Raw genomic sequence first — 27,664 nt, forward strand, 5'->3', positions numbered from 1 at the left:
AACAAATTGGTGTTGGCGGAGGCGGGACTTGTGTGTGGGACAAAGGGGCTGGAAAGTGTTAAAAAATAGGAAGCTTCTCAGAGGAAAGCAGCTGGGCTTCTGAGAACAACAACAAAAAACACCTAATAATTTACAGAATTAAGAAAATACTTTTATTTTCAACTGAATTAGAGTAAAGCACTTAAGTTCATTCACAAATATGAATCTTAACTTTTGTGCCCTGGTTTCCCTCTTCATATAATGTAAGTAATAGCACTTTCTTTACTCACAGGGTGGTGTGAAAGCAAGTTCATTCATTTCTGGGAAGCATTTGTGCTATATGGGAAGTATAGCAAAGACTATGAATATACAGCTAAAGCTGTGGGCTGGCATTGAGGCACTTGGCATCTCCCCAGATATGCCATGTATCATACAAAAAAGCCAGGAGAGGAGGGTACGAAAACACAGGCCAAACTTAATGAGTTCTGAAATCAGGAACATATGAATCCCCAAAATTAGAAGTGCAAAAGCTTTGAACTCTCAGAAAACACCCAGAGTTCTCCACACTTCTCAGAACACTGAGAGGGGCATATGTTTTCTTAAAAAACCAGCAAAAGGCAGTGAAGAGGTAGGATGCAGTGGGGAAATACTCAAAGATATAGTCCATGGAAATCAAGAAATCTGTATACCATTGAGGAATAGTTCTACTTGGAATAGGGACAACCACTGTGATTGACTGGGGAAACAAAATGAGCAATAAAGAGAGAAGAATATGAGAATTATAAATCAGCAGGGTCAGTGCTGCAGGAACAGGTAGAAGAGCTGATTGTGAAAGAATGCAAGAAAATGATCCAAAAAGCTGAGACAGAAAAAGAAGGGAAAAGATGTGAACATGATAAAAGTTTTTATAAATTTGCTGTGTAGGAAGCTGCAGGGCAGCTGGGGATACAGCCATCATCTTCCTGAGCAACAGGATGGCTACCTTGACTAAAAGGGGAATATTGCCTGGAAAATGAATTATTACTTGTACCTCTGTCTTCAGTAGGGAGAGATGTGAAGTCTGTCACAGTTTCTAGACATTTTCCAAGGACAGGAAAAAAAAAAATCATTAACTCTAAAGGTTACCAGGAAATCAAACAATTGACTGAACCCATCTAGATAAAGAACTATTTAAAAATTGGGTTGTTTATACCCCAGGTTTATCCTAAAAAATAAATGTCAAAGGAATGAAATAATCCAGGAAACTTAAGCTGGCTATGGGAGAGGTACCAGAGAAACTGAGAGGAGACATGGCTGCATCCCAGACTTTTAAAAGGAAGTAACAGAGGAAGAATTGTCTATCAGCTTCAGGGAGCACTTAAGACAGCTGATTATCATTACTAGAAAAGCAGATCAAACTGGACACCAATTATTTTACTTCATTAAATAAAAGAAGAAAAAATGTGTTAAGAGGAATAAAAGATTAATTTTAGCATCCGCAGATTTCAAGAGTACAAGGATTCAGTGCCCTATGAGACGCCACTGAGTAAGATGGGAGATATGGGACTGAGTTTCTTGATGTCAGGCTTGATTACTGAATCCAGGTGATAAATATGTAGCAGTTACTTAGGGTAGGTGGATAAGGGAGTGACATGCTTATATATTGAACTCTCTTAGCACTGTACAGTTGTCACTTGGAAGAAACAGCACAAGGAAGCAAAGACATCAAAGAAAGAGGCATGAAGGAGAGTGAAGAGGAAGAAGGCTTTTGGAAGCAGAGAATGTTTGCACTGGTATATGGAATTTAACCTGAAAAAATGTCAAGCTGGGAAAAAGAAAGTCAAGGTAAAGGTGCCTTAAGGAGATAGCTTGGCCAAGTCAGCATAGGAAACATATCTGAGGATAGCAGCCAAGTTTCTGTTTGTGTTCCTTTTTAAGGTTCAGGGAATTAAAGAACTAGGCGTGAATGTTGCAACATCTAATTTTTATGTACTTTGATGGAGTTCATAACCTTAATGCTTGCATTTGCAGTGCTTGAGGAGACAGAGCTACCCAGCAATGGGCCTCAGAGCTTGTTTCATACTAAGCTGGTGGTTATCCTACAAGAAGTGCTGCAGATCCCCAGTGACACAAGGTGGTTCAGCAGCTCTTTCTGTGCAGTGTTTGCTGTGAAACAGGAGCACACCTGGAGCTGGGCTGCAGGCACACCTTTCAGCTGACTTGTTGCAATCTCCTGTCATGAAGGTGATCAGAGCATGTGGCTGGCATATGGGGACATTGAGTTCAAAGCTTGCCCTCCCTTCCTGGAGATCTCCTCTGTGAATCCTTCTTGAACGAGGTCTTTTGGATTCCTCCTAACGAAAGCTTTTCTAATTTTTGTGTTGCAATTCGTTCACAGAGAGAGCAAGACCTGGGCTCAGCAAGACTGTCCTGCATGGCCCAGGTGCCCTTCTGCTGATGTTCATATTTCAGCATGACATGGAAAGTGGGTAAGATTGAACATGTTAATATTGAAGTTTTGGGTTCCAGCATTCATCTGCAGAAGGAGGGAGGCAGAAGGGCGGTAAGTAAGGGAAAATGGGCAGCCTTAAGGGCACGTAGAGCTCTAGAATTTTTGAATGGAAGAATATTCAGATACATGGAGGTAGGAGAAATTGAAAGAAAATGCTAGATTTCAGCTTACTGCAGTAGATTATGCCAGATTGACTGATATCTTTCTTTGATTAAATTGAATTTTATGTCCTAGATAAAGGAAATACTTAGTTCTCCTGCTCAGGAAATGTAGATGCCTGGTGAAACTGGATGACCTGAGAATTAAAAAGGGAACTCTGAGACAGAAAATTATTTAGCTGGTGGGGAAATGATAGTGGGTGAGTTTCAGAGGGGAGGTAATGGAGTGCAGTTAACAGAGGAGTTTCTGAAGAATCATCTTCAGGACCTTGGTACGAAAAGGAGGTAATGACATTTTCTGCAGCCCCTGTATGAACAGAGAGGAAAGGCTGATACCCCGGGCCCTGAGCTGATCACAGAATGCTTCTGTGTCAGTGGAGGCAGCCGGGCAATCCCAGTTAGACACTGAAGGTAGATGCCTACAGCGAGCTGCTGCGAGTAGCTTGCCTTCCCCTGGGAGAAATACTTCCCTTAATGCAGGAATTTTACTATATCAATGTCTCTATGTATTTCAAACTGGTATTGTTAAGCTGTTACTATAAATGATATGTAGACCAAGCTACAAGGGAGACCATGAGATGCCAGCTGCATTCTCATGCACGTTTTCATGAATCTAGCCCTGCAAAGAATTGGCAAAATCTTTACTAACTCCCAGCTGTGACAAAGCAAATAAGGGATCCTAACATCCAACCTAACTGCTGTTGGCATTTACCTATTTTCAAAGCAATTATTTTTGTATTTCTGTGTGTAGATAGCAAGAAATGAAGGAATGCCAGAGCTGCTTTGCTATGGCTGCAAAGCTCCCTCTTCCACACAGTAGACATTTGCAGTAACAACTTTATACTTTCCTCAGAAGATGCGGGCTGCTCTTGTAGGAGATCTTTACCCCTAGTGAACTCGGGCAATAACACATCGTGTGTAAACACAAGGCCCGTCCTATACTTGAGTATTACACAAAACTTATTTTCAAACAGGGTTTAGTCCTGATGGACTTACATGGACAAAACCAGCCCGAATTTCTTAGTGCTGAGACAACTTTTACCTCTCAGGGGCTGGGCTTTGTTAAGACAGTCATGCATCCTCAACTTATGATCAAAATGCATTATAAAACACTGCTCCATACCATCTTCCTTTTTTCCCCTTTTTTCTCTCTTCTCATTAATTTCAATCATGTAATAAGAAAAGCCCGGTTATGTTAATTGGTATGACTCCCCCTCAAGGGCATTGTGAAGCATGAAATAATTCTATTCATTACTGACAATGCAGGGACATGAGTTTTCCCCGGAGGACCTGTTTCATCTTGTGATTTGGTGACCATATAGAACGGTGATAGGATTAGGGACATATTGTTTTAAAATTAATTGTTTGTCAGGGGGAAGCTGGAAGATGGTGGGGAAAGAGGAAGCTTAAAATTCCAGATATTGTTCGACTTTGAGGTTCTTGGAGGCTGATGCATCTAATGGGTATTTATCAGGCAAACCCAGCTGCTGAGCCATCATTCACCCCAGCTCTGATTTTCTTTTTAAAAGGCAGCTGAGCTGGTGTTTGAAACATGCCACAGACTGGCAGAAAACTAAATCAATGTAAAGCTGGTCAGATTCATTTCTCCTTTTTATTTTTGGGAATCAGAATTTCATTTCCCTAAAATGCAGTAAGGGTTTGGGCATGAGCTCCCAGGCTGTCCAAAGATCATTTTGGAAACAGAGCCACCTTGCTGGAGTTTGTCCTCCCCTCTAACAGGTCCTCCCTATAACCTGACAAGCAAACGCTGCAGTCCTAGAGCACAAACCTTGGTGATTCTAGCTGAGAGGAAAAACCAATCTTTTTTTTTTTTCTTTTCTTCTTTTTTTTTCTTTTTGCTGAGCTAGCAAAAAATCATCTATTTGTACATTCGCTGCATTTGCAACATTTTCATTAGCAAAGGGCTGGGGTTATTTTGGAAATCAGGCTGCTTTAGTGTGAGGAAGTGAACCTCCTGACGCTATGTCATTTCCCTTGTTTCCAAACAGCTTCTTGTCTGAGCGCACAGCCTCCACTTAACATCTGGCTGCAAAAGAGCAGGGAACTTTCTGCCAGCCATTCCTCTGCTCTTTCCCTTGCTGTTCTCAGATGATGTTATCAAATCTTTACTGCAGTTTTAATTTTGTTGGATGAACGTGCATGCTTTTGCTTATTGTTCCTTCCATGCCCTGGATGGATTTACTGGTTTGGTGACAGCCTTCCTTAGCACTGAAGAGTAGGTCCAAGCCAGCAGTGCCGCACGTTGCATGGGTGTGTTCATTAGCTAAGTGCAAAATCCTGACGAGCGTCAGACACATCTATTGTTCCATCTCTTAGGCAGTCTCTGCTGAGGATTACTCATGAAAAATAATCAGTAAAATACGTTGCAGATGAAGGCTATGACAGGAGAGATAACCCTGCCATTAAAGGTGCAATAATGCAAGCACGTCTCCCTCACACAAATGGAAACATGGATAAGGTCTTTTAACTGAATCAATAGAGATCAATGCAAAGGCAGTAACTCAAGAAATGGATGCATTAACCAGAGAGCAAGAACCAATATACTCTGAAGTTGAACCATGGCTCTGGAATTAGATGTACTGAGGGGATACAGACCAGCTTACTAAAAGCAGTTGAAATTATAAACAAAAAACTGAAACAGAAATAATTACAGGTTTTCATTTTAATCATGTTGTATGGTAGAAACTGAGATTTGGGGGAGGCATGGGAATAAATTAGCCTTATGATCAGGAGTGAATGACCTCTTTTACTCTTTGGGTTATCTACAAGCCAGCCATCTGTAACAGACGATGTGACTGACTTGATGGAAAAGGAGCAACAACATCTAGGGATCATGTAGTCACCTTCTCCAGGCTACCCTGTGCTGAGAAGACCACAGGCTTTCCTGTTGCATACGAGTAAAGGCTGGGAATACATGTTTTGTATTTCTACCCACACGTTTTCAGAAAGAAAAACCCCAAACCAAACCAAAAATGACAAAACACCGCAACAAGTTGCAGGTTTGACAAGCATTTTGGAAAGGTTTGTGCAGTTGGAAGAATGACATAATACCAAGCTAATATGCATGTGAGAGAGCCAAAATCCCCACTGGAAGAACTGTGGAAAAAAACACAAAGGGAGGGGGGAATACACAATAAATGTGGCATCTGACAAGTGCAGCTGCTGCCACTGTAGGTATCCTGTGCCTACAACAGAACTGCTGAAAATAGCGTTTGGTAGGAGTCTACCCTGGGATTTGGAGTCAGACGCTGGCTTTATGCAGCTCCCACAGTAATTGCTGGAAATGTAAGAGTTTAGCAATGCTGGAAAAACCCCCAGCAGGCTATAGTCGTGTCTAAATACACTTAGTGCGTGATCTTTTCTGGATTTTACCTTGTCAAAGAATAGACTGAAATGCAAAGTTACCTGGAGTATATGTTTGCATTCCTCAGCCTTGTTATCACACCCACGATTGCTCCTTCACTTTCCACGCCTTGCCCATTGCCGAACTTTCCCATTGTTAGGGAAGGTGGGGGTGAGCATGGCAGTCGTGCCCACTCCTGCAGCAGCTGAGAGCAGGACGGACACTGCTTGCATGCTCCAGGGGCTGCGGGGTGCAGCAGGCTGGCAGCTGCACGCTGCAGAAAGGAGGAGGATCTGAGACATTTCCTTAACTCTGGAGCTGGCTTCTGCTGAGACTGAAAGCAAAGGCTGCAGAGTGCATTTGATCCCCCTGTCTGCTGGCAGGGATTGCCCTGATAGAGATCCCAGCTAGGGCCCTAGTGCAGGTAAACCCTAAGATGTACTTCCATCCCTGCAATTTTCCAGCCCACTGTTGGGGATACCTGGGAGTGTATGTTTGATCACTGGGAGACTCTGCAAGAAAACAGGAGGGGCAGAAGCCAAAACACTGAAATCAGATTCTAGAGATGCAACTACACCTTTGAATACTCACTTCACTGCCATAGAGCAAGGAGGAAAATCTTAGTAAGAGACACTTGAACCTCTTAAGAATCATCTCTTGGCAATAATGACCTCTCATGCATATTTATGTACAGCACTTAGCTTTATAATGGACACTTGAAAGACATTTAATTCATTTTTTGCCTAGGAATGAAGCTATGTGGAGTGTGGCAGAAGTGTTCCAATGTCCAAATATTAAAATATAGAAATGGGCCTGGTATTTCTTGCATGCCAGCCCAAAAGCATGTCTGCTTCAAACAGGCTTTCCTGGAAGGATTTCAGACAGGTCCTGGGGCTTGGTTAGGTCTGTAAAACCTTTTTGTTGCACAGAACTTAATGTTATTCATTATGCACTGAAAGCAAAATCATATGACTACCATTTCCTAAGTAACATAATTATCTTATTGATTCTTATGGGGCAAAACACTACTTTTATTGTTAATTAATACTGCCAAATCTGGTTATGCAATTCTGGATATAGGAAGTTCAGTTTAATGTGTGTTTATGGGGAAAAGTCTAAAAATAAATGCTTTAACTTTTTTTCCTTTTCAGAATGTGAGTATAGATATTCCTTTGTGTGATCCCTATTATTAACACTGCAGGAAATACAACCTATTATCACTTTTAATCAGGGAAAAAGAAGCATAGATAATGAAACAGAAAAATACCCTGTGAAAAACATATTTAATAAGCTTTAAGTAGCTGAACCAAAATGCACAAGGCAAAGAAACGTGATGCTGCTGTTATGGAACCAAAGCTATTTTTTGGGAAATGAAATGAATACTTGCATAATTTCAAGGGCTTATACTTTGATTCTTATTTTACGTGGAAATGTATCAGGAAATTCTTATGCAGAGGGCACACAAATTATATCTTGTCTGTCCCATGGAAAAGACAGTAAGAAGGATTCATTACACACTAGGACATACAAAGACTTCGTGATTCTTTCAATTCTCAGCCAGTGCTCTAATGAAATTCAAGCCTGCTACATCTGCCATACTACACTGTTAATTAGTTTTCTATTTATTTAGCAGATCTAGAAGTGGAAAGCAATCTATTGCCAGTGAATTGTTTGACTTCTATGCTAAGTAGGCTGCATTCCAATCCTCTGATGTTGAAACTAGCATGAATCCAACTTTCATCTCATTGCCATGTCAAATTAGCACCCAGCAGATTCTACATACAAAGACTTTTTTTTTTTTCCTCATTCATTTGTAAAAGACCTTGGAAGTTCTTGGAAGTCAAGAAACAGAAGCTGAGCAAATTTTCTTCAATCTCTCTCCATCTCCCTTACATGCTACAATGGATTAAATGTAGAAGGTATAGAGGCTGTGGTTTGTTTATATTGAAACAGGCACATTATTTTAAGCAGACCATGTTCACTATTTAAAACAAAAAATACTGATGAATATTCTGCAATAGTTTGAGTAAAACACTATCCAGCCTAGGAGAAACCCAGAATGCCTTGGCAAAGTTATGAGATTACTTTTGCACATGCTTTGCCGTTTTCTATTTCTGTCTGAATTCTGTAATATACTGCAGCATCCAAACACAACATGGTGTATGTGACTTACTCCTGTCTTGCAGTGTCAACAAAGTCACTGGATTGTGAAAGTATAAAACAAAGCCAGATGGAATTAGAAAACAAATTGGCTAGAAATGAAGCCATTAATCCTGTCTGTACTGCATTGTAGGAGCTACAGTGTGCTGGGGGGAGTGTGAAAATACAAACCTGAACCCTGACTTTGGAGTTTGCCTTGAACTTTGGGGTTTTTCTAAAATCTAGATACAAACTCTGAATGTGCTTTTTTGGATCAGGCTAGTCGTAAAGTAGCCATTATCATACAATTAATTAACAAAATGCTGTACCGAATTTTAGCAAAGCATTAACAAAATTGGCACTGATCTCCTATAGCACTGTTATTTGTGGAGCATCTTTGATAAAACTCTTATAATACTCAAGGTGTTGATTTTGAGTAATACACAATGTAAATCAGAGAACTACAATATATAGCACAGGAAAACAACATAGAAAAGCTGTGCACCAGAGAGCACACTGGTGGTACTGTTCACAAAAGAATAGCTCCTTTCAAGAGAGAGGAAATAAATCTCTTTTACTAGACCAAATGATATTTTTGGAAAAATGTTTTTGAATTTCAGGTCTGAAACAGAAATAGTGAACTTTAACTGCTGGTTAAAAACCAGTCCATGTGGATTTAACTTTATTGTTTTAATTGAGATGGCTGGAAATTCATATAAGAAAAGTTTTTTTAAAAAAAGATGGGATACTTTGAAAGTTTGAAGCTGAGACTAGGCTCAGAAAAGAGTAGAAATGAGAAGATATCTGAAGGAGGCAGCATAGATGAGAAAGGGAAAAATGTGCCAAGTTTTGAACTGCAGGAATGTGCTCCCAACTCAGCACAGAAAACCAGAGTGAAGACAAGTGAACCCAGCTCTTTTATTGATTTAAATTAATGGCTGGCTGTCTTTCTGCTGTTTGGTGTAGTGGGATTTTTTTTTTTTCCAGTGATAGATATTTTCTTGACTTTGCTATTATTTCTTTAGCATGTTCCTCTCTTTCACCATTAGGGAGAACAACCTAAAAGACTGGTAATTCTAACCCTGGGGAAAAAAAAATAGTTCAATGTAGTGATATATTTAATGGTGACAAGAATTCCCTAGTGCTTCCTGGAAGCCTCCATTCCTACAGCTCAGTGTTTCATCACGGTAGAAAAAAGGAAACAAACTGAATGAGTCAGAGTAATTTTCCTAAATTTTTCTAAGTTGTTTTCCTGAGTTTTTGGCATATTCAAAAGGACTGAACAGTATTCCTTAACAAAGCATGCCATTAAGTAAATGTTACATGTTTAATGGTTAGGTTTGAACTTTTGATAGTCAGGAAAAGGAAAGAGTATAAGCCAGGATTTATTAATCTTTTCCAGTGTTCAGAGAGCTGAATGGACTGAAACAAGCAGCTGAGGCTGGAGGCAGAAATCTGAAGGCTAAAATTCTGCTAATGAAGATCTGTGATGTATAAGCACATCTCCCAATGATTAGGAATAAATCCATGAGTTTCAGGAGCCTTACATATACCTGGTCTGCAGTTTTTCCAAATGGATAGATTATCTGCATAAACATACGAAACAGCTGCCAGAAAAACTCCTGCTTATTATGAACCGCTCATAATCTTTCTGTAAGTTGCCAGAGCTGGATCTCAGCCGTAACTCCCCTTGTTTCTACCCAGATGGGAAAATTTGGCTTTATCATATCTGTCCCTGAGTTCTTGGTGTGCGTGATATGGTACATCCTCTCTTACTGGTTGCTTCTGCCCCAGTTCAGAGGGGGGCAGAGAGCTCATCCTGCAAACAGCTGCTGCAGCATTTCTCTTGTGATCAAGTTGTGTCTTATTTTCCACAGTAGTATAAGAAAAGGAGTTTATCTAACTCCCATATGCAACCAACAGATGCTTGTGAGCATGGATGCTATATAATCAACGAATGATAACTTATAAAATCTTTAAACTTGCAGAAAGAATTCAGAATTTCAGCAAATTTTTGTCTTGTCTGGCTGGTTGTTTCCATTCGTTATAGGAAAAAAAAAGCCAGTTGTGCATAAACTCCATCTGTTCTTATGCAGTAATGTGTATGTGGTTGGGAGGGATATTGGAGCAATGTGGTTGAAAAACCAGAGAAACTCAATATGAGATCAGGATTCCATTTGATGCAGGGAAGAGGCTGCAATAATAAGCAATTCAACTTTTTGCAAAAATATTGGCAGAAAAAATTGATTGTTTAAGTGTGATGTATGCCTTGAAAGAAATGTTCTAAGTTATTTAAATTATGCCTTCATTTTACAATGCTCTGTAATATCTTTATACCAACTACACCTCTAAGCCTTGCTTATGTAGATGCTGTACTGAATTCCTTCTCTCGGTATTCAGTAGAGCAAGATACAGACTTATACTGAATAGTGGAATGAAAGACTGAGAGCGAAGGTGCCATTTCACAACATGACTGACATAACTCAGTTTAATTGTTCCTCTGGTCTGTGATACAGAGTTTTGTAACAAGATTTAGTTGAGAAACACACAACAAATGAATGAAGATGGTAAAATGTAATTTTAATTGTAAGAAAGATAAACATTTGTGGAAGGATGACACGAGCCATATATTTCTCCTAATTTGTACTCCTTACTTTTCCACTACCTATACTCTGTAGTAGAGGTATCTGGGGTAAGATGTGGACTTAAATTTGTGGTGTGCTACAGCACAGCAGCCAGCAGGCTGTATTACTGTAACAGGCAGAAACAGTCACCCCAGAAACCTCTACATTTCTTTGGGTCTGATGCAATTTTACAGAGCTGCAAAACAACTCTGGTGAAATCGTGTTTATGCCTGGAGATCCAAATGGATCGGAGAGACAGCAAAGAGAACATGGGGGAGGAGAAGAAGCACTGAGCTCTACTTTCCACAAAATAAGGCCTCTGGAAATAAGATGGTGCCAAAATCTCTGTATTTGTTATGTGCTTAAAAGGTCCTTTATAGTTTATGCAAGAAAGATCCTTGTCCTGACAAGCTTACAGGTTAATTGAAACCTTTGTGTGTCTGCACAACACAGCAAAATAGAAAGTGGAAATACTATAACATTGTTTGTGTCAAAATATACGCTTCAGTTGTATCAGCCATGAGAAAAGGGTGGATTTTAATGCAGGACAAGGGGACGTAGCACATGGAAGCTGACCGAACCAGCAGCTCAGGGAGAGTGGCTCCCCAGAAAAAGCCTGGGTAATTAGGCAGGAAAGAAATGATGCAGAAAGCTTAGAAAGTCAGGAGTTGTGAGACATATGGAAAGAACAGTAAACTGAGTAGATTTAATTGTCTGCATTATGTGTTTGAAGTTGGAGAAGCAGGTGAAGGGAATAAGGAAGATGTGGCCACCTGAGAGGCTTTAAAGATATCATCTGAAACTGAGAGGCAGAAGGGAGGTGAGGAGTTGAGCTCTGAAGAAGTAGTAAATTCAAGTTAAGGAAAGCTGAGGCTAAGGTACATTTATTTTCGAGGCAAGCATGGCAGTGGAAAATTAAGGTAAGGAGAAAAAAGGAACTTGAGGATGAGATGTGTATTACAGGGCCAGAAGAAGGAACAGAAGCATTAGAAAAGGAAGGAAACACGGCCTTTGTAGGTGGGAGAACAGTAGTCTAGTAGATTATCTATGCAATTTATAAGCAAAGCAGTAGCAGAGGATAGAGGGTTACCCTTGCTTTTAGTGACCTCTCTGAATCTATATGCAATACTCAGTCTCAAGGAGTTTATTTACAGATTTGCTAGTAATAGAAGCACAGGTAAAAAAAATCATACGGAAAGTCATAGAACTTTTCTAGTCAGCGCAACAGAAGCAAAACAGGGTGAAAGTTTCAGTGATGTGTATCAGAGTATGGTCCAATACAACAAAATAAAGTAACTTTTAAAGAAAAGCCGTTCAACTTTTCAGGGAGGAACAGTTCTCTGGCCCTCCAGACATTGTGTGCTTGTGTGCTTTGCACTGTATTCAGTGAATGAATGCATTCTTAAAATGTCTGCAGTTACAAACTTTATTTTCCACAGCACATGCCGTCATGCCTCTGGCACTCTGTTTATCACCTCCTTACTGTGGCTGCTCTGTCCCATTCACGACAAGTGCCCTTCGCCACCACCCTCTGAATTCCTCTTGGGTTCATTTTGTTCTTTGCTTCAGTTCTTTGCATTTTTCTACTTTCATGTTACATTTTTGCTGCTGCTGCTGTTGAGAGGCACCAAAGCTCTCTGCTAAGTAATTTCCTTCTCTCTATAGCTCCTGATTCCCATAGGCACTGCTGAACGTTTCCCTCCTTCTTTCGGGAAAGGCTTTCTTCTGCAGGTGATCTGGCACCCACAGCATTAGTTTGCTCCTTTCTTTCTGTTTGCAGTTCGCTGTGTTTTTCCTTAGGTGAATCACAGATACCAATGAATACTTAGGTTTTTCTGACAGCAAATAAAAAAAATCTAACTCCCATCTGCTGAGACAGAGGTTTTCTCTGAGAAGTGATTAAAGTCATTTCAGTGGTTTTTAAATTTTGGAAGACCTGACCAGTTTGAGGTGGTGGCAAGGGAAGATGCAGAAGAAACCTTTGTACTTTCTCATCCTGGGGAATGTCTTCTTTGCATGTTCCTTTTATTCCATTTACCTTTGAGAAAACAAGCTTTCCATCAACAGAGCCTTTGTTCCCCCAAGATTTGTGAAGGATAGAGATCAGGAGTGAGAAGTACCTAAGTTAGAGCATCTTTCTTCCACTATTCTTCTTCATCATCAAAGGCCCCATTATGCATTGGCCACTCCAGCATTCTAGTGGATTGGAGGGAATTATGCACGTAATTCAGCACCACGTACAAATTATTTAAAAGAGGCTACCTGCTAGGATATCATGCAGTATCCAGTCTCTTTCACTGGGCACATTGTGACAGCCTGGTGGGCACTTACACTGACTTAATGCAGCAAACCCATTGCTAAAATGTAGGGTTTTTTGATGTGGTGTCATCAGTAATATAGCAGTATACACAAAAAAATCAATTATCTTCTTTGATAATACATTTGAATGTCACAGTTAATATCTGCATATTTGCTAACTTTTTAGAAAGTGTTTTATGCTTTTGATTTTATATCTTTTAAAAAAAGGTAGTCATGTTGAGAAATACAAAATGCCGAGTTTGAGACTCAGTTTATTTGCAGTTAATGATGTTGTGAAGTTTTCTGGTGTTTTAAGTTCTATGATTTCTACTGCTGCTTATTCTGGGGTCTTTTATTGCAGCATGTTTAAATATCTGATATGACAGAAACAATAATACAGATGAAATCTCTCCTTTTTCTGGTACATATCAGACACTGTTTATGAGACACAATTTTAAAACCTTCCAAATACAATATTTGGAATTAAAAATATTTTTTTTTCTTTTTCTATTTTTTTAAGAATAGCCCTTTTCAAGGGGATATTGTAATTTTAATCATTGTTCTGGAAAATTAGGAATGAAATCTTGGCATCACTATATCAAGTTATTCATTGAAGTCAGGTGGGCTTGAATCTTCTTTCTAGTTTAAAAAATTGTGTTACCTGGTTTCATGAACTGACTGCATTAAAAATCCACTATTCAGTTTATGCTCAAATATTCTTTCTTCCGAATTATAAGAACCTGAACAAAGGTAATTATTTGCTTCACATCCCATGACAGCAGGATAACTGAGGCCATTTACTTTCATGCAGGAAAGCTGAACCCACTGATACTCAGGAAACCATTCTGAGAAAATAAATAATATCAGCACAGTTCTCACAGGTTTCACTCATGTAGGAATGCTCATTCCCCTCTTCCTTGCTGGCAAGAAAATAATTTTAGAGTGAAGAGATCTCATTCTGCAGCCCTGGGCTTCTTCACAGAACAGCCATAGTATGATGTGAGATTTAAGGTCACTACTTTATTTCACACCCTTTACTGGCTTCAGACACAAACCTTCCCCCAAACCCTCTCCTGTGCTTGGAGACACAGTAGGTCCTCATTTCTTCCTGCAGGTCTTTCCTTGTGACAGTTTTTCTTTCTGTCATCACCTCTGAAATCCAACCAGCAAGGCACTGTTCAACACAAATCAAACACTCTCTGTCGGAACTGGAGCAGAAACCTTTATCAGAAGAGATATTGCAGTATTGTTCTTGGAGTTTTAAGCAAACTGCAGCACTTTTCTGTGGTGTAGATGGCCAAAAGGGAGTGCAAGTGCCTCTGTGAATGGACACACAAGTCTTTGCTTTGCTTGAAGTTGCTAAAAGTATGTGCTGTGCATTTCTTGCTTCAAGGTTCCCTAAGGTGCCAAACCCAGGTGAGAACTCACATGGTGAAGCTGAACATGGTGCCGTCACCAGGCAGCTGCACAAGGCAAGATCCCATTTCCGACCTCTCAGTTTCTGTTTCATGCCAAAGGTAAGAACAAACAGACACACCACCTCTTTAGATGGGGAGATCTGTCTTTACATTCATTTTCTAATTCACTGCTAAAACTTAAAGCATCCAACACATTTTGCTGCTAATGTAGCCTTCTGTGAATGAAGATACCAACACCCAGAAGCTGTTCTCAACCCTCAAACCCAATTATTCTAAAAACAAAGCCCTTATTGTGTTTGACTGAAGTTAAATAAACTTGAAATTCAGATTTCTTTTGAAAAGAATGGTCTGCTAATTGGTGTTGAGTTTTAAATGTTTGAGCTTGTTTATTTCTTTCACTTCCTTGAACGATGTTTCAGAAACATTCCCGTTATTACAGTCTATTAAATCAGACCTATCAAAAAGGAAACATTTATTGATATCTTGAGAAACGTGTGTGCCTAATTAAGGTTGTGTTGCTGTGCATATTTTATATTAAAGTAAATGTTTCCTGCAATTTGACTTTAATCAGGTCTGAAGGGCCTTAATAAGTGTTTGGCTCAATCATTTATTTTTTGCTCCTTTGCCTGGACCAAGGGAGGAGGCTCTGTATCAGTTTGCAAAGTCACATATTTTACCATCAGTTGAGGAAATTCTGCCACATGCTGTAATATCTATTTAATACATTTGTTCCTGGAAATGTTGGCAGCTGGTAATAAATGCACATTCTTGATGGAGCTGGTAAATCCAAAAGAAGTCTGGAGTATTTGTAGATTGTCATTTTGAAGTGTGATTAGACAGCTACTTTGCATATTTCGTGGCTCTTTCATCCAGTTTTACTTGGAACTATGATTACTAGAAGAAAAGATAAAATATTTTTAGGTTTCTGAATTCCTGGTTTCCAGTTTATGAGGTTGATTTTCTTTGTCTCGCACTGTTGTGCAAGGTCCCTCTTTGTGCATGTACTGTTATCCTTTGCTGTTTCCTTAACTACCTTTCTTGTTTTGTGTACAGCTACCAGTGTTAGAGAGAAATTCACTGCCAAGATGTAGCCATTAAAACCCCTGTCTCAGGCATGGGCTCTATTTTTCTTGTGCTGTCCTTCATCTCTATTCTTAACTTAATCCCTCATTAAGTAGGGTGTTTTGGTGCTATAATTTAAATGATATGGTATGAACTGATCTTAAAACACAATTTAAAATATTATCAGAGAATAGCTATCTTTGTTTTCTCTGTGAAATACTGTCAATTTTGAGTGAAATGTTATATATGCCTATGTCCAGGTTTTTGGAGGAGCCATTCATAATGCAAGAATAAGCTTATCTAATTAACTATAACATTTCTGTCAAAAAGCTGTGTAATAGATTGTTATCTTAATTCTGCTGGCAGAGGGATGTAGTAATGCACAACCCTTTAAATGGTATATTTAAAAATATATATACACATATCTACTGTATATTAACATACTGACAGATTCACACTTACAGAAATATGCATATTTAGATATTTGTGTGGGGAGACACAGATTTCCTTTTCTTTTATCAGACTTTTCTATATTTTGGCAATCTCTCTGTTGCTACTCTAATTAATATACTATGTAATAGCTTCAAATTAAAGCTTTGATCTCCCCTGTAATAGATGGTTTACACCTAATAGGGAGAGATTACTTTTGCCAGTGATATGATGGCCCAAATAGATGTAGCAGATGATAAGAGGAAGAAAGGAAAAATTGTTACTGCCCACTAAAGGGCCACTTACTGATAGAACTGTCCCATGGTCTGATCAAACTCCTGGGAATTACATGTGCACTGAGAAATTCACCAGTGCCAGGGAGTGCATCCCAGTGGCAGTGCTGTTCAGAAGAGCCTAGGGACAGTTTTCCCCCAAGGCTAACTAACACCTTCCCAAAGACTTGCCAGGCATTGTGGGATGAGTTGCCATGCTGTGTTGGATGAAATCTCAACAGTATGAACACGGCCAGCCCAGGGTGAGCAGCATTATGGTCAAGTTTTACCCTGGTTCTGTTTGTTAAACTTTTTAGATAAGAGGCAGAAAAAAAATCTGTATCAAAAGTTGACATTAAATTAAAACTTCTTTTGTCTCATTTCAGTGTCTTTTTAGATCATTACTCTTATTCAGATGACATTATTCTTAACAATCACTCTAGTAAAGTGACTAAGGCAGTGTTTAAAGAACAAACAAGCCCTTTTATCTTCCTCAGACAAATACCACAAAATGTTAATTGATTAGTTTCCAGCTTTGGCTTTTTGTTTTGTTTTTTTTTGACAAATGAAAAAAGCTAAAATAGCTGGTTCAGTAATGAACTTTTTGAATGCTCCCAAATTAGATTATGTAATTAATACTCAACTTACGAGCATTTATATTTGCAAACTTAATAACAAATTCAGTCCACACAGTTTAGGAACACTAAATGATCTTTAAGAAGAAATAATGCTTGAGGTTTCTGTAAACTCCATTTATTTAATTCCTGTATTCAATAGCTTTGAAAAGAAAAATTCTCACATTTTGAAAAAGAAAATGCTTGACAAACAAATTAGCAACGGCTATTGCTTTAAAAATGTCAGAAATGGAATGGAGGCAAATTATTGTGTTCTGAAACAGGGAATAGTTATTGAAATAACAGTATAGTCTCCTCAGTTTACTCTGTTCTCCTTCAAATAAGTCTGTAACTTTTGCCTATATCATCTTTTGCCTTTCAAATAATCACTTTGTATCTATAAAGGGTGAAGATTCTGCTGGCAAAAGTAATAGGTAAGAAAATAGCTGTCAAAGAGAAGCCTCTTCTTCTGCCCTTCCTCCTTTGTATGGAGAAATTCAAGCAGAAGAAAGCAGGATAAGAAAAAATACTGTGCTTGGAGAATAAAACTCTCACAAATCCACTTTCCTCCTTCCTAGGACAGCACTTATTGATATTGGAAGCTGTTTGCCTGAAGAACAACCATGAACCTCTTGATGATTTGTGAAGAAATCTGGAGTTGATTTGTGTAAGAGGGAGGAATGATGTTCTGTTTTATTCTCCCAGCATCTCACAGCCGTTCTGTTATGACACTTAAGCCTTACAGGAGTTCCGTGCCCAAGGTAGTAAATCTTTGTGTCTAGAGGTGGGCTCAGGTTCCCTCATCAATTAATTAATGAAGGTTAAGTGTCTGAAGGATATTTCTGGAAACTAGATTGGCCGGGGAGTCCTAATAGGACTGTGCTAATGAATCTGACCTATGAATTTGAACATTGCTTCTGTACATGAGAAGAAAAAAGCGTGCATCACCCATAACTTGAGAAAACTTGCAGACCTGTTTTGTTGGGGATTTTTGTAGACCTGTCATTCGAGAAACTTGTCTAAGGACATATGGTAGACCTCTAAGCACTTACTGATAATTGTGGCTTCAGCACTTGCACATTTCTGTCTGCTACGAGCTCTATGTCTTTCTCTCAGCAGAAATTAAGGCATCTGTGAGTAGAGAGAATTTTTGTGTTTTACATCTAATTCAGTTGTTTAGGCACCAAAGACAAATACTATAAGCCCGTACATCAAACTCACAAAACAGAATTTTTTTTCAGATTCTCTCTCAGAGATTCAGTGCTGTCCGTGGGGATACACCTCCCATCTGTGAGATGACTCTGTCACACTAGTATGGAAAGAGCCAGACTTCTCATAGCTTAGGCAGGTGGCAGACTCCATTTAGAATCCTATGATTCAGCTGTAGGAAATTTCTTTTTGAGAAAGAAAAAAAAAGGGAAATTTATGCAGGATGCCATTTGGAAAGATCTCAGCCTCAAGATTAGGTGGACTCACGAAAGTACTTTCTTGAAAACACTTGGCTGCATCCCACTGCCTTCAGATATATTGTGACAATGCTTCAGAATCAGTCTCAGGAAAAAGGAATATTGCTCATCTTTGATGTTCACCATGAAAGTTGAGTATTGAAAGAACTTACCTGCAATTTCCAGTGGTATGTGTTGTGGGTTTCTTAAATTTATTTTTTTAATCCTTACATATCTTGCAATTTCTGAATTTGAACTAATTCGGAGCAAAAATAGTAAAAAATGTAGAGTGAGTACAAACAAATGAAGGGGAGCTTCTATTGTTGGAAATCTTAACGTGTTTGGTAATCCTGACAGTGGTGTAATTTGGGTGCTTATAATCAGTTCCATTACCTTTTTTTTTTGTTTTTTTTTCCCCTGGAGTTAGGATTTTGCACTGGGACTCAAAGCCTGGATCTGTTGTGGGACTCTTGATCAAGAAAGTGAGGAATGTGCTCCTACCCTTGGCTGAAGCAAAAATCCATAAGGCAGAGGATCACTAGGTAGGCTCACCGTCTTGCCTTGAAGAATGCACTGAAAGCATCAGTGCTGTATTTGCACAGTGGAATTTGTGTGTTCTCATCTTTTGGAAGCAGAGCTTATTCTAATGGGTTAGAAATCTGTAGATGCAGATTGGTTTCAGCAGAAGAAGCAAAGCACTCAGCTTAGGTAACTAGTTTATGTCCTATATTCTATTTAAGGAATGTGAGCTACCTACTGCACAGGCCACAAGTCCCCCTGGTCTAAACAGGACTTTCTGGCTCCTCACATGGCCCCTTTCCACAGGAACCTCTGGGCCTGGAGAAGGTGGCTTGTCCTTGGTGTCAGCATGCTGCCCAGAGGTGCAGCAGACAGGCACGTGTGGATGATGCCTAGCTCAGGCTCGTGATCTTTGTCCATTCTTAAATTTTCCTGTGCCACCTTCTTTTAGGCAAAGTAGAGATAATTTCCTTCCTCATCATTAACATGGCACTCCTGTGCACTACAACCTCTTCGGCTATGGGGATTTTTTTTTTTTGTGTTTGTGTGGGTACTTGGTATTATAAATGAAAGCCTTTTACAGCACTCTGATGTGCCTGCTCCCTGACTATAGGTCATCCACTGTTCTTATCCCAAAAAAGGACCTTGGCTGGTGTGTTATTTTTTTATCTTCTCTCTTTGGGAATGTTAATAGCTTAAAGGGAGCCCCCAAAGCCCTTACTCAAGCCCAGGACTCTCAGAGCTTTTTTTTTTTTTCTTGCTGTCCTCCATATAAAAGCTCTTTGCTATGTGTGCCTCTACCCCTTCTCCTTCTTCAAAGCTTATTCAAGTATGTCATCTCCCTGATGCTCTTTTCTTCCAACATTTACCAGCTTGATGCATTTTTTTTCCACTCGCCTATTAGTCCACTGCGTGCTGTACATGTATACGTAGAAGGAAGTCCTGCTTGCCCTTCCTGCAAACCCACCCCCAGACAAAAAGAGGCACATCATTATACAGGTGTGCAAGTATGTTTTGCTAAGGTAACACTTAAGAGCTTCAATTTTCCCACAATGGACAAGTCCAGGTAAATTTGAAATCTAAAATATTGTATCTGTGGTCACAATTGGCTATGCAGACTTAGGAAAAAAAAAAAGGCAAGAGGGAAAAGATTTAGGCTAAAGGATAAAAGATTAAACAAAAGTGATGCAATTTCAATTGTTAAATACTAATTTTTTATTCGGTCATATATACAGCTTTACTGTTTTGGGATCTGCTAAACAAAGTTGTTTCACTTAACCCTTAAGTAACACAGGCAAAATCATTAAAAATAGCAAAATCAGTGTTTTAAGATTGTAAACAATAAGTTTAGAACAAATGAAATACAGGTGACTTTACTGGATTTAATTACCTATGAAACTGAATACCTTGAAAACAAAGTACCATAAAAAGATAAACGTATTTATTAGGACAATGTTTTATGGACTTCAGATATGCATATTATTAATATGAATAACTGAGTCTAGACAGAGAAATACTACTGCACTTGAAGAGTTGGTATTTTGCAAATGCTTCAGTAGGTTTTTAAATGGATAGCACAAAAGCACATTTTAAAATCTCTTGTTCTGCTTCCTGAATGCAGAACAATTTACTGTCCCACTTGTGTGAGCTGTGTCCCTGTCTCGCACAGCTATGTGTGTACTGGAGAATAAAAAGGGGTGCAAGGAAGGCAAAGATAATTATAGGTTGAAGAGTCGACTCTTTTTGATAATGTTGTCTTAAAAGAATTAACATGCCCATATTTCAGTACTAGTATTTTAATGCCATTTACTCTTCCATCTATAGAAAACACTTAACTGTACTTAACACTTAACTGTAACTTAAGTTACAGTTTTGACTAACCATTCTGAAAATAAATTAATATTCTAGTATATCTGGCTATAATCTTGGTATATTTTATTTAATAAAAAAAGTTCAATTTTCATAAAAACCCGTCTCATAAAAACTAACTCTCCTAAGTGTACTGAACTCAGCAAAATCATGGCAAAACCAGCGACATTCAATTATGTGACTTGTAAGTCTAATTAAAGTATACTTAACTGCACCTTGTATCATACCAAAAAATACCATATTTATTACTACTGATGTTAAAGGAAACTTGTACAGGACTGAAGCTTGGTCTTTATTAATGAAAACACAAATCCAGTTAAGAATTCAGACAAGCTCTCATTTTTCAATTAACATGTTTTATTTCAATTTTATTCAGAGCTGAAACAAGAGTTTCATTTACAGCTGAGGAAAGCAAAGATGAAACTTTGTTCTTTCTTTTGTGCTCAGCCATACAATTTATTTTCTCCTGGCAATGGATTTAAAATCTCTTTCCTTTTTTTTTTTTTAAATGGGAACTGTTTTAGTAAGTGCCGACACTAGAGCTGACAATGCTTTGTGTGTTTTTTTTTTCCTTTTGCCTGGTTTCTGTGTCTGTGTGTGCAGGCATGCATTCATTAACGTAATTCCTCAACATTCAACAAGAGTGCATCATAAACCAGAGGAAAAAAGCCTCATAAATATTTAGATCCTCCACCTACCTTCCAAAACTAAAGTGAAAAAGAGTATTTAGTGTGGACTTGGTTTGAGTTAATCTGCATATGAACTGAAAGGGGGTACAAAAGGATGAAAAGGTGGTGGAAACGAGCATACAAACCCCATAGTCTCCAGGGGGCCATTCATCTTGTTCTTGTCAATACAATCTCAGTCTCACTGCTTGGCTGTGCTCTGCGCATGACCCGGCTTTGCAAAGGATGTGCCTTTGCGAGCTTTAGCCTGCTTTGCTTGCTTCTATCAGGTCATTTTGCCAGAGGAGAAGAAAAATATTTCACCTTTAGGAAGCTGGAGAAATTTCTCTACCTGCTTGTGGTCCACACACTGACATGCAAACTTAAAACATCTACATAAAAGGACAAGGAGGTTATATGAAAAGCAATTTTAGGTAATTTGACAATTAATGAGAGGTAATGACATAATGATGTAGCTTTAAGCATGCTACAAATCCATACAACTTGGGCCACGGGTTGTATATATTTACATATAAAACTCTGCTATTTCTAACAAACAACAATGTCAAAAAATTACAGATAAAAAACCAGACCACGCATAAAATTCAGGACTTAGTGTACTTTCACAATTGAACAGTCACAGAATAGTTTAGGATTCTGCAAATTGTTTTTATATATTTTAATTTCTAAAAATGAGGGAATGTGTAATACATTATTTTTTATTTTATGATCTGAGACAAATTAATTTTGACTGATTTCATCATATTACCAACATACAATGCCTTCTGATCTACAACTACTGTTTTCAGGTATTCTTTTCAGCCAAAAGGGCATAAAGACCACTAAAGTCTTTTACCAGACACAAATAATGATTGCACACAAAACAAAATTCTTGATCATAAACAGCCAAAACAGCAGTTTTTTGTGAGGACAAACTGAATGAAATACGTGTTACTTACTGAACTAATCAAACTCCACATCAGTCAGATGAATTGAATTACAGCAAAATTACATAAATACTATTTGCAAAATGGTCATTTCAGTCACATAATAATCACTCATCTTACTACAGTGCTGATCTTCTATTATCTAGTTGTGATAACCGGAAAGTCCAAGCGTACTGTTTTCAAATTATTCTCTATTTCAGTCTCCTCATTAAATGAACTCAGCCAAAGTGGGATTTTTTGGTCAGTTGGTTTTTGGTTTTTGTTACCAGACCTCCTCAAAACCGTGTGTCAGTGACCACACCAAAGTGACATCAGGTACAAGCATGAGCGTGCAAGCTGCTCTTACTCCCCCACTCATCACCTGGTGTCACTCTGACAGGCAGGACTCCGCCTACCCTGATGAACTCCTAATGAAGTACCAGGATGTATCTGTAGCCAGAGGGGTAATTGATTTTGCTATGAACCTGTAAGACAGGTGCATACAAACTTCAAAAATGGGACAAAAGATCAATTATGCTTCTAGTAATGAGAATCAGATGGACAGCTATAAATAGACTATCTGGAAGGAAAACCAAGTAGGGATGTATATTTTAATTGACTTGCTAAAGGGAAGACCACCTTCTGGCCTGAAAATTGGCCATTTAATTGGCTAGGTCATGACTTCTTAAAACCAAGTAGAAAAATTCTAGAGATGGGGAAATGCTTTAAGTCAAGCAGTGCCTTCCTTCCACCTCTAGCAGAGAAATGGTTTGCCAGCCTCCCAAGTAACAGGAACTTTACAGCCCTTTCTACCGTGGGAAGAATGAAGGCTGTCTAATCTGGATTACTTAATACCTGTTTTCATGTTGGCCTTCTTTAATCAAAACATTACAACAAAAATTAACAGTACCTTCTTTTTCCTGTATAGTTGCCCCCACAACCTGTTGTTTTTTGAGCATGCTGTCAGACCAAGTATTTATTTGTTAATACATATACAAACAGTATTATTATGCAAATTGAATAGCAGAGTATACTCTCTGGGAAACTGATTTTTGCATTTCTCTGCTCTGCTGACAGGGTAACAGTTCTTTAGCCCTATCAGAATTTGAGGTGTGTAGGGTGTGCACATGCTTAAAGCAGAGACAGTTGCTGTACCTGTTCTGTCAAAACAAAAACCTGCAATCAAAGAAGTGTCATAACCTTTCTTTAACAATTTGACAAGTTACTTAAATACCTAAAAGGTGAAGAACTGCCCATGAAACTTTCATATACTCTTTTTTAAACAAATACAATACCATAAAAGATAACGTTAACATGTCAGTGATCACCCTTATTTATGAATTGTACAGTAACTTCCATAATAAAAAGCTGCCTATTAGAGAAGGGTCTTAAAAGTTTTTACAAATTATAAGAAAAGTTGTACACTATTGGAAATGTCTCATGTTGTAAACAAACAGGAATATTTAGACTCACATGAACGGGATCTGTACAGAAGTAAATTGAATCTAGAAGAAATGCCTTGTATTTCCCTTCCCTATATTTCAGTCATAATCTGAGACCAAGCACAAAACATTTCACACTAAGAATAGTAACAAAAAACTGTAAGAATTTGAGAATGGCCAGCAGTGTAAAGCATAATTTCCAGACACTGCAAATTTAGTAGTGATTTTTGCATGTATTTTGCCTCTACACCACAGCGAACTTTTCAGCTTATTCCCTTGTGCCTCTACTCTGTGGTCTGGCCAACACAATGACTAGATGAATGTAAAATATTAACCCACTTCCGAAAGGCAAAGCTAGGGAATGACTGCATTACCTTCAACAAAGTAATTTGGTTCTTGTCAAAATCCTGAACCCAAGCTGTTGTTCAAACTACGCCAAGAGCAGAAGTGGTTAATAGAAAACGTTTCTGTATGTTTACAGTGAGATGTAGCTGATGGCTCAACAGTTTGCAATGGCCACTCCAGACATCCAAAAGGTGTAGGACACATCTGCACAGAGCAGGCAGATGCCATACAGAAACTATGAGATTAAAGTGAACTTCTGGAGATTCAAGTGGAATGCCACAAGGCAAGGGAACCCTATCCTTTATTGTGCTTATAAACCTGTAACAGTGACTTACTAGGATCAAACAATTAACTCATTTTAAACAATAATCAGATCCAGCATTAGCTATATAGGATGATACCATCTTGTATGAAGTGACTGCAGCTCAAAACAAGCCAGATCTCCTAGATAAGCAAAAATCCAGTGATGTTCACCTTTTGGCTTTGAGCCCAAGAGTCGTGTTTTACTGATTGTTATGACCTGGCCTCTGAGCTCTGGTGACAGTCAAACAGGGACTTATGATGCACCAGCCTACAAATTCCAATGAAGATGGCATGAGATTTGGGATACTTCCTGTTTCTATGAGGAAATCCTGAATTTATCTGAGTGCTTAAGCAATAATTCTCTGTACTTTCATAATGCCTTTCATCCAAGCAACTTGAAGTATTCAACTACAAAGTGTTTCACAGCTTCTGAAGAGTAGAGAACAGTGAAATGGGTTCCAGGGCATATGATAATTCAAATATATGTGGCTACTATATTCCAGGAAATATCTCCCACACTCAACAGAAAGACTGTGGGTAGGAGGAACAAATGGGAGACAATGAGTCATCCACAATCAAAACAAAGTTTAGGCTTCCTAAAGTGAAAAAGGACCATGAGAAAATATTAAGAAATTGAACGCTGTTGTTTCCTTTTAGAGAAAAGGCACAAATAGCAATGGACAGATAAAAAAAGAGCCTCTGAGCTACTACAGCACAGAAGCACAATGGTCTTTGTGTGGGTAATCAACAACCACTGTAGCACTGCTCTGTCCTTTGCTTTGGATGAACACTGTTGAGCAACTCTGTCTCATCTCCAGAAGCTTTCAACATTCATACTGCTTAGTCCCTTTCTTTTCTCACAGCTTTGTAGCTCCACATATTTCTCTTCACCAATAAAACAAAGATTTACATTTAATAAAGACTTGGAAAATATAAAGTATTTTGAGCAGATAGGAAAAGAAGACTTCTAGTAAAAAATAAAATTCTGGCCTTTTCAGACTGATTAATTACATTTTCTTAGAAGGCCCAGCAATACAAATGTTTCTTGCTTGTTACTGCAGTTTTAAAAAAGGCTGAAGTTTTTTTATAATTTTAGATGTCTTGTGTCCAGTTAAATATATGCTCCTTTTGTAAGAAATGCTGCTCTTTAAGTACTGAACATTAAGAACCATATGCAACACATCACTAGCAATCCCACAGTGTAAGTCAATATACATATGCATTCACATTTCACACGTTAGGGAAAGTTAAATTAATGCTTCAACTGCATTTTAAATTCTATTGTGTTTCAGTCATAACTTGCTTTCCTTATGATATAGGAAAATAGTAATTAGTTTGTGGCCAGTTCGGGTTGGGGTAGATCTGGAGCTGAAGAAAGAGCTCAGCCCCCCCTTATCTTACACATAAGTATGTCATTCGACATTGTATTTTTAGTTACATGTAGCAAATTTTAAAAAGCTGCTGAGAGCACTACTGTAGTTGAGATGACTGCAACAATTAATATGCAGAATGTTATCCTGGATAGTTTTAAACTTAGGCATCTAGTTCAAAACAGACAGAAGGTAAAAAACCCCAAGTATGTCTGAAATAATAGCCAAGATGCCTCAATATTCTTAATTTCCAGATATGATAATACGGTAATCTTTTAAACTTGAATGTGCATTAGCTGGACTTCTACTGGCAGGTATTATATTTAGCAATGGTCAGTTCAGTGCCCACAGATCAGGGCTGCATTTACAGCAACACACACTCACTGCTACTCCCACTTCGCAATGTGGGGCACAGGCTGGCTCACTTATTGCTACCAAAAGTGACAGACCAGAAGCCATACGAAATTCCTCCCTGTGTGAGCACAGAGCTATACAGCTAAGGTAGTAATTTTGTAACTGCAGAGATGGAAGTGTCATATCCTAGCACACTAACTGAAGCCATGGGGCTGTGCATGGGGTTAGAAACACTGGGAAAACACTGTGTACGGTGTGTTTCAAGAGATTAGTTGGCTTCTTTTATTGACCTAGGACAAGCATCAATTACTGATAATACAACTGTAAAATGCACTAAAACAATACAAGTGTTCATAAATTATAAGGTGTAGGAATGTTATGAGCTTAGAGGCAACACATATCTTCAAAATACAGGATTCAAATACGTTCTGTAAACAGTGTTGCCCCCCCACTGTTCAATTAAAAAGATGTTATGAAGATGATAAAGTGGATAAATTTTATGTTTACAATGCAGTACCTCAGTTTAGTTTTCTCTCTGTAGCTGCTGGAATTTTTTTCTCTTCTATGCCTTGTCAGATTGCTTTTCTTTTCCTCCTTCCCACCATTTTCTGCCTTGCTCAACAACGCTGTAATAAAACTGGCATACCTGAGACTTCATTTTCATCTCCTACTGGAGAGTGTGAAACAAAACCAATCTAAACTTTGTTTTTAATGCACAGAGATTTTTCAAGAGCACAGCAGAAGCACCACCCTCTCTAGACAGACACACCTTTTCTTGTTGCTAAAATGCGATCTTTTCTAGAAAAAAGTCTGCCTAGTACTTAAAGAAACTGCATGTACAGCCACTGCATACCCATGGAAATAATCTACTCAAAAGTGCAATCTCGTAGGCAATCTCATAGGCAATCATTCTATGATAATCTTGAACACAGCTGTAATACATTCCACTATATATTGATTTACATCTTTCCCATGCATAACCATGACTCTCTGGTAGGTAGGTAAAGTGAAGCCCAATACAGAGATACTCCTGCCTTCCCTAATTACTGAAAGTTACACAAAATGCTTAGTATTTTATCAAGCAGAATTTAGTCCCCTCCATCCTATCCATGTAACAGCATCCTGCAGCAGTAACTTAAGATACATGAAATAAAGACCTTACCAAGAAAGCTGACAGGTACAAGATTTAGGTCAAAAGTGGAAAAATACTTACTTGTTTTACTTTTTTCTCCCCAGCTTAATGATTGCCTAACTAATACACAACCACAGGAGCAAAGAGAATGTAGCTCTTCCTACTCTTGTGTAAGTTGATGAATCACAAAGGTATCTCTTCTTCTGGCTCCTTTATTCCAGACTGAGGAAGAGCCAGTTCTACCAGGAGTGATACTGTGGGTTACTACACCCTTCTTCACAGTTGTGGTACAGCTTGAAGTAACTGAAGTATAAGAGATACAAATCTGAATCCTTCCAGACTAAGGTGTGCTTAAAACCTGTATCTTTCAGTTCTTCAGCAATGACATAACATCACTAGTGGACAAATATAGGCATTATCTCTTCCAGGATTACACAGAATACTTG

At 38.5% G+C, this 27,664-nt stretch overlaps 2 long non-coding RNA genes across 2 annotated transcripts; one reads left to right on the forward strand and one right to left on the reverse strand.

Moving 5' to 3' along the window:
* The first annotated feature begins 1,999 nt into the window (after window positions 1-1,999).
* Window positions 2,000-27,225, forward strand: LOC121663140. Its single transcript, XR_006015539.1, has 4 exons — window positions 2,000-2,202; window positions 2,357-2,447; window positions 14,447-14,570; window positions 17,427-27,225. It is a non-coding gene; the product is annotated as an uncharacterized LOC121663140 (long non-coding RNA).
* Window positions 11,885-17,968, reverse strand: LOC121663139. Its single transcript, XR_006015538.1, has 2 exons — window positions 17,901-17,968; window positions 11,885-15,365 (listed from the first exon to the last, which is right to left on the reverse strand). It is a non-coding gene; the product is annotated as an uncharacterized LOC121663139 (long non-coding RNA).
* Window positions 27,226-27,664: the final 439 nt, after the last annotated feature.

Source organism: Corvus kubaryi, unplaced genomic scaffold (genome assembly GCF_017639235.1).
Source record: "Corvus kubaryi isolate FWS band 111438036 unplaced genomic scaffold, C.kubaryi_AGA036_p1.0 37266, whole genome shotgun sequence".
In the NCBI taxonomy this organism is placed as follows: Eukaryota; Metazoa; Chordata; class Aves; order Passeriformes; family Corvidae; genus Corvus; species Corvus kubaryi.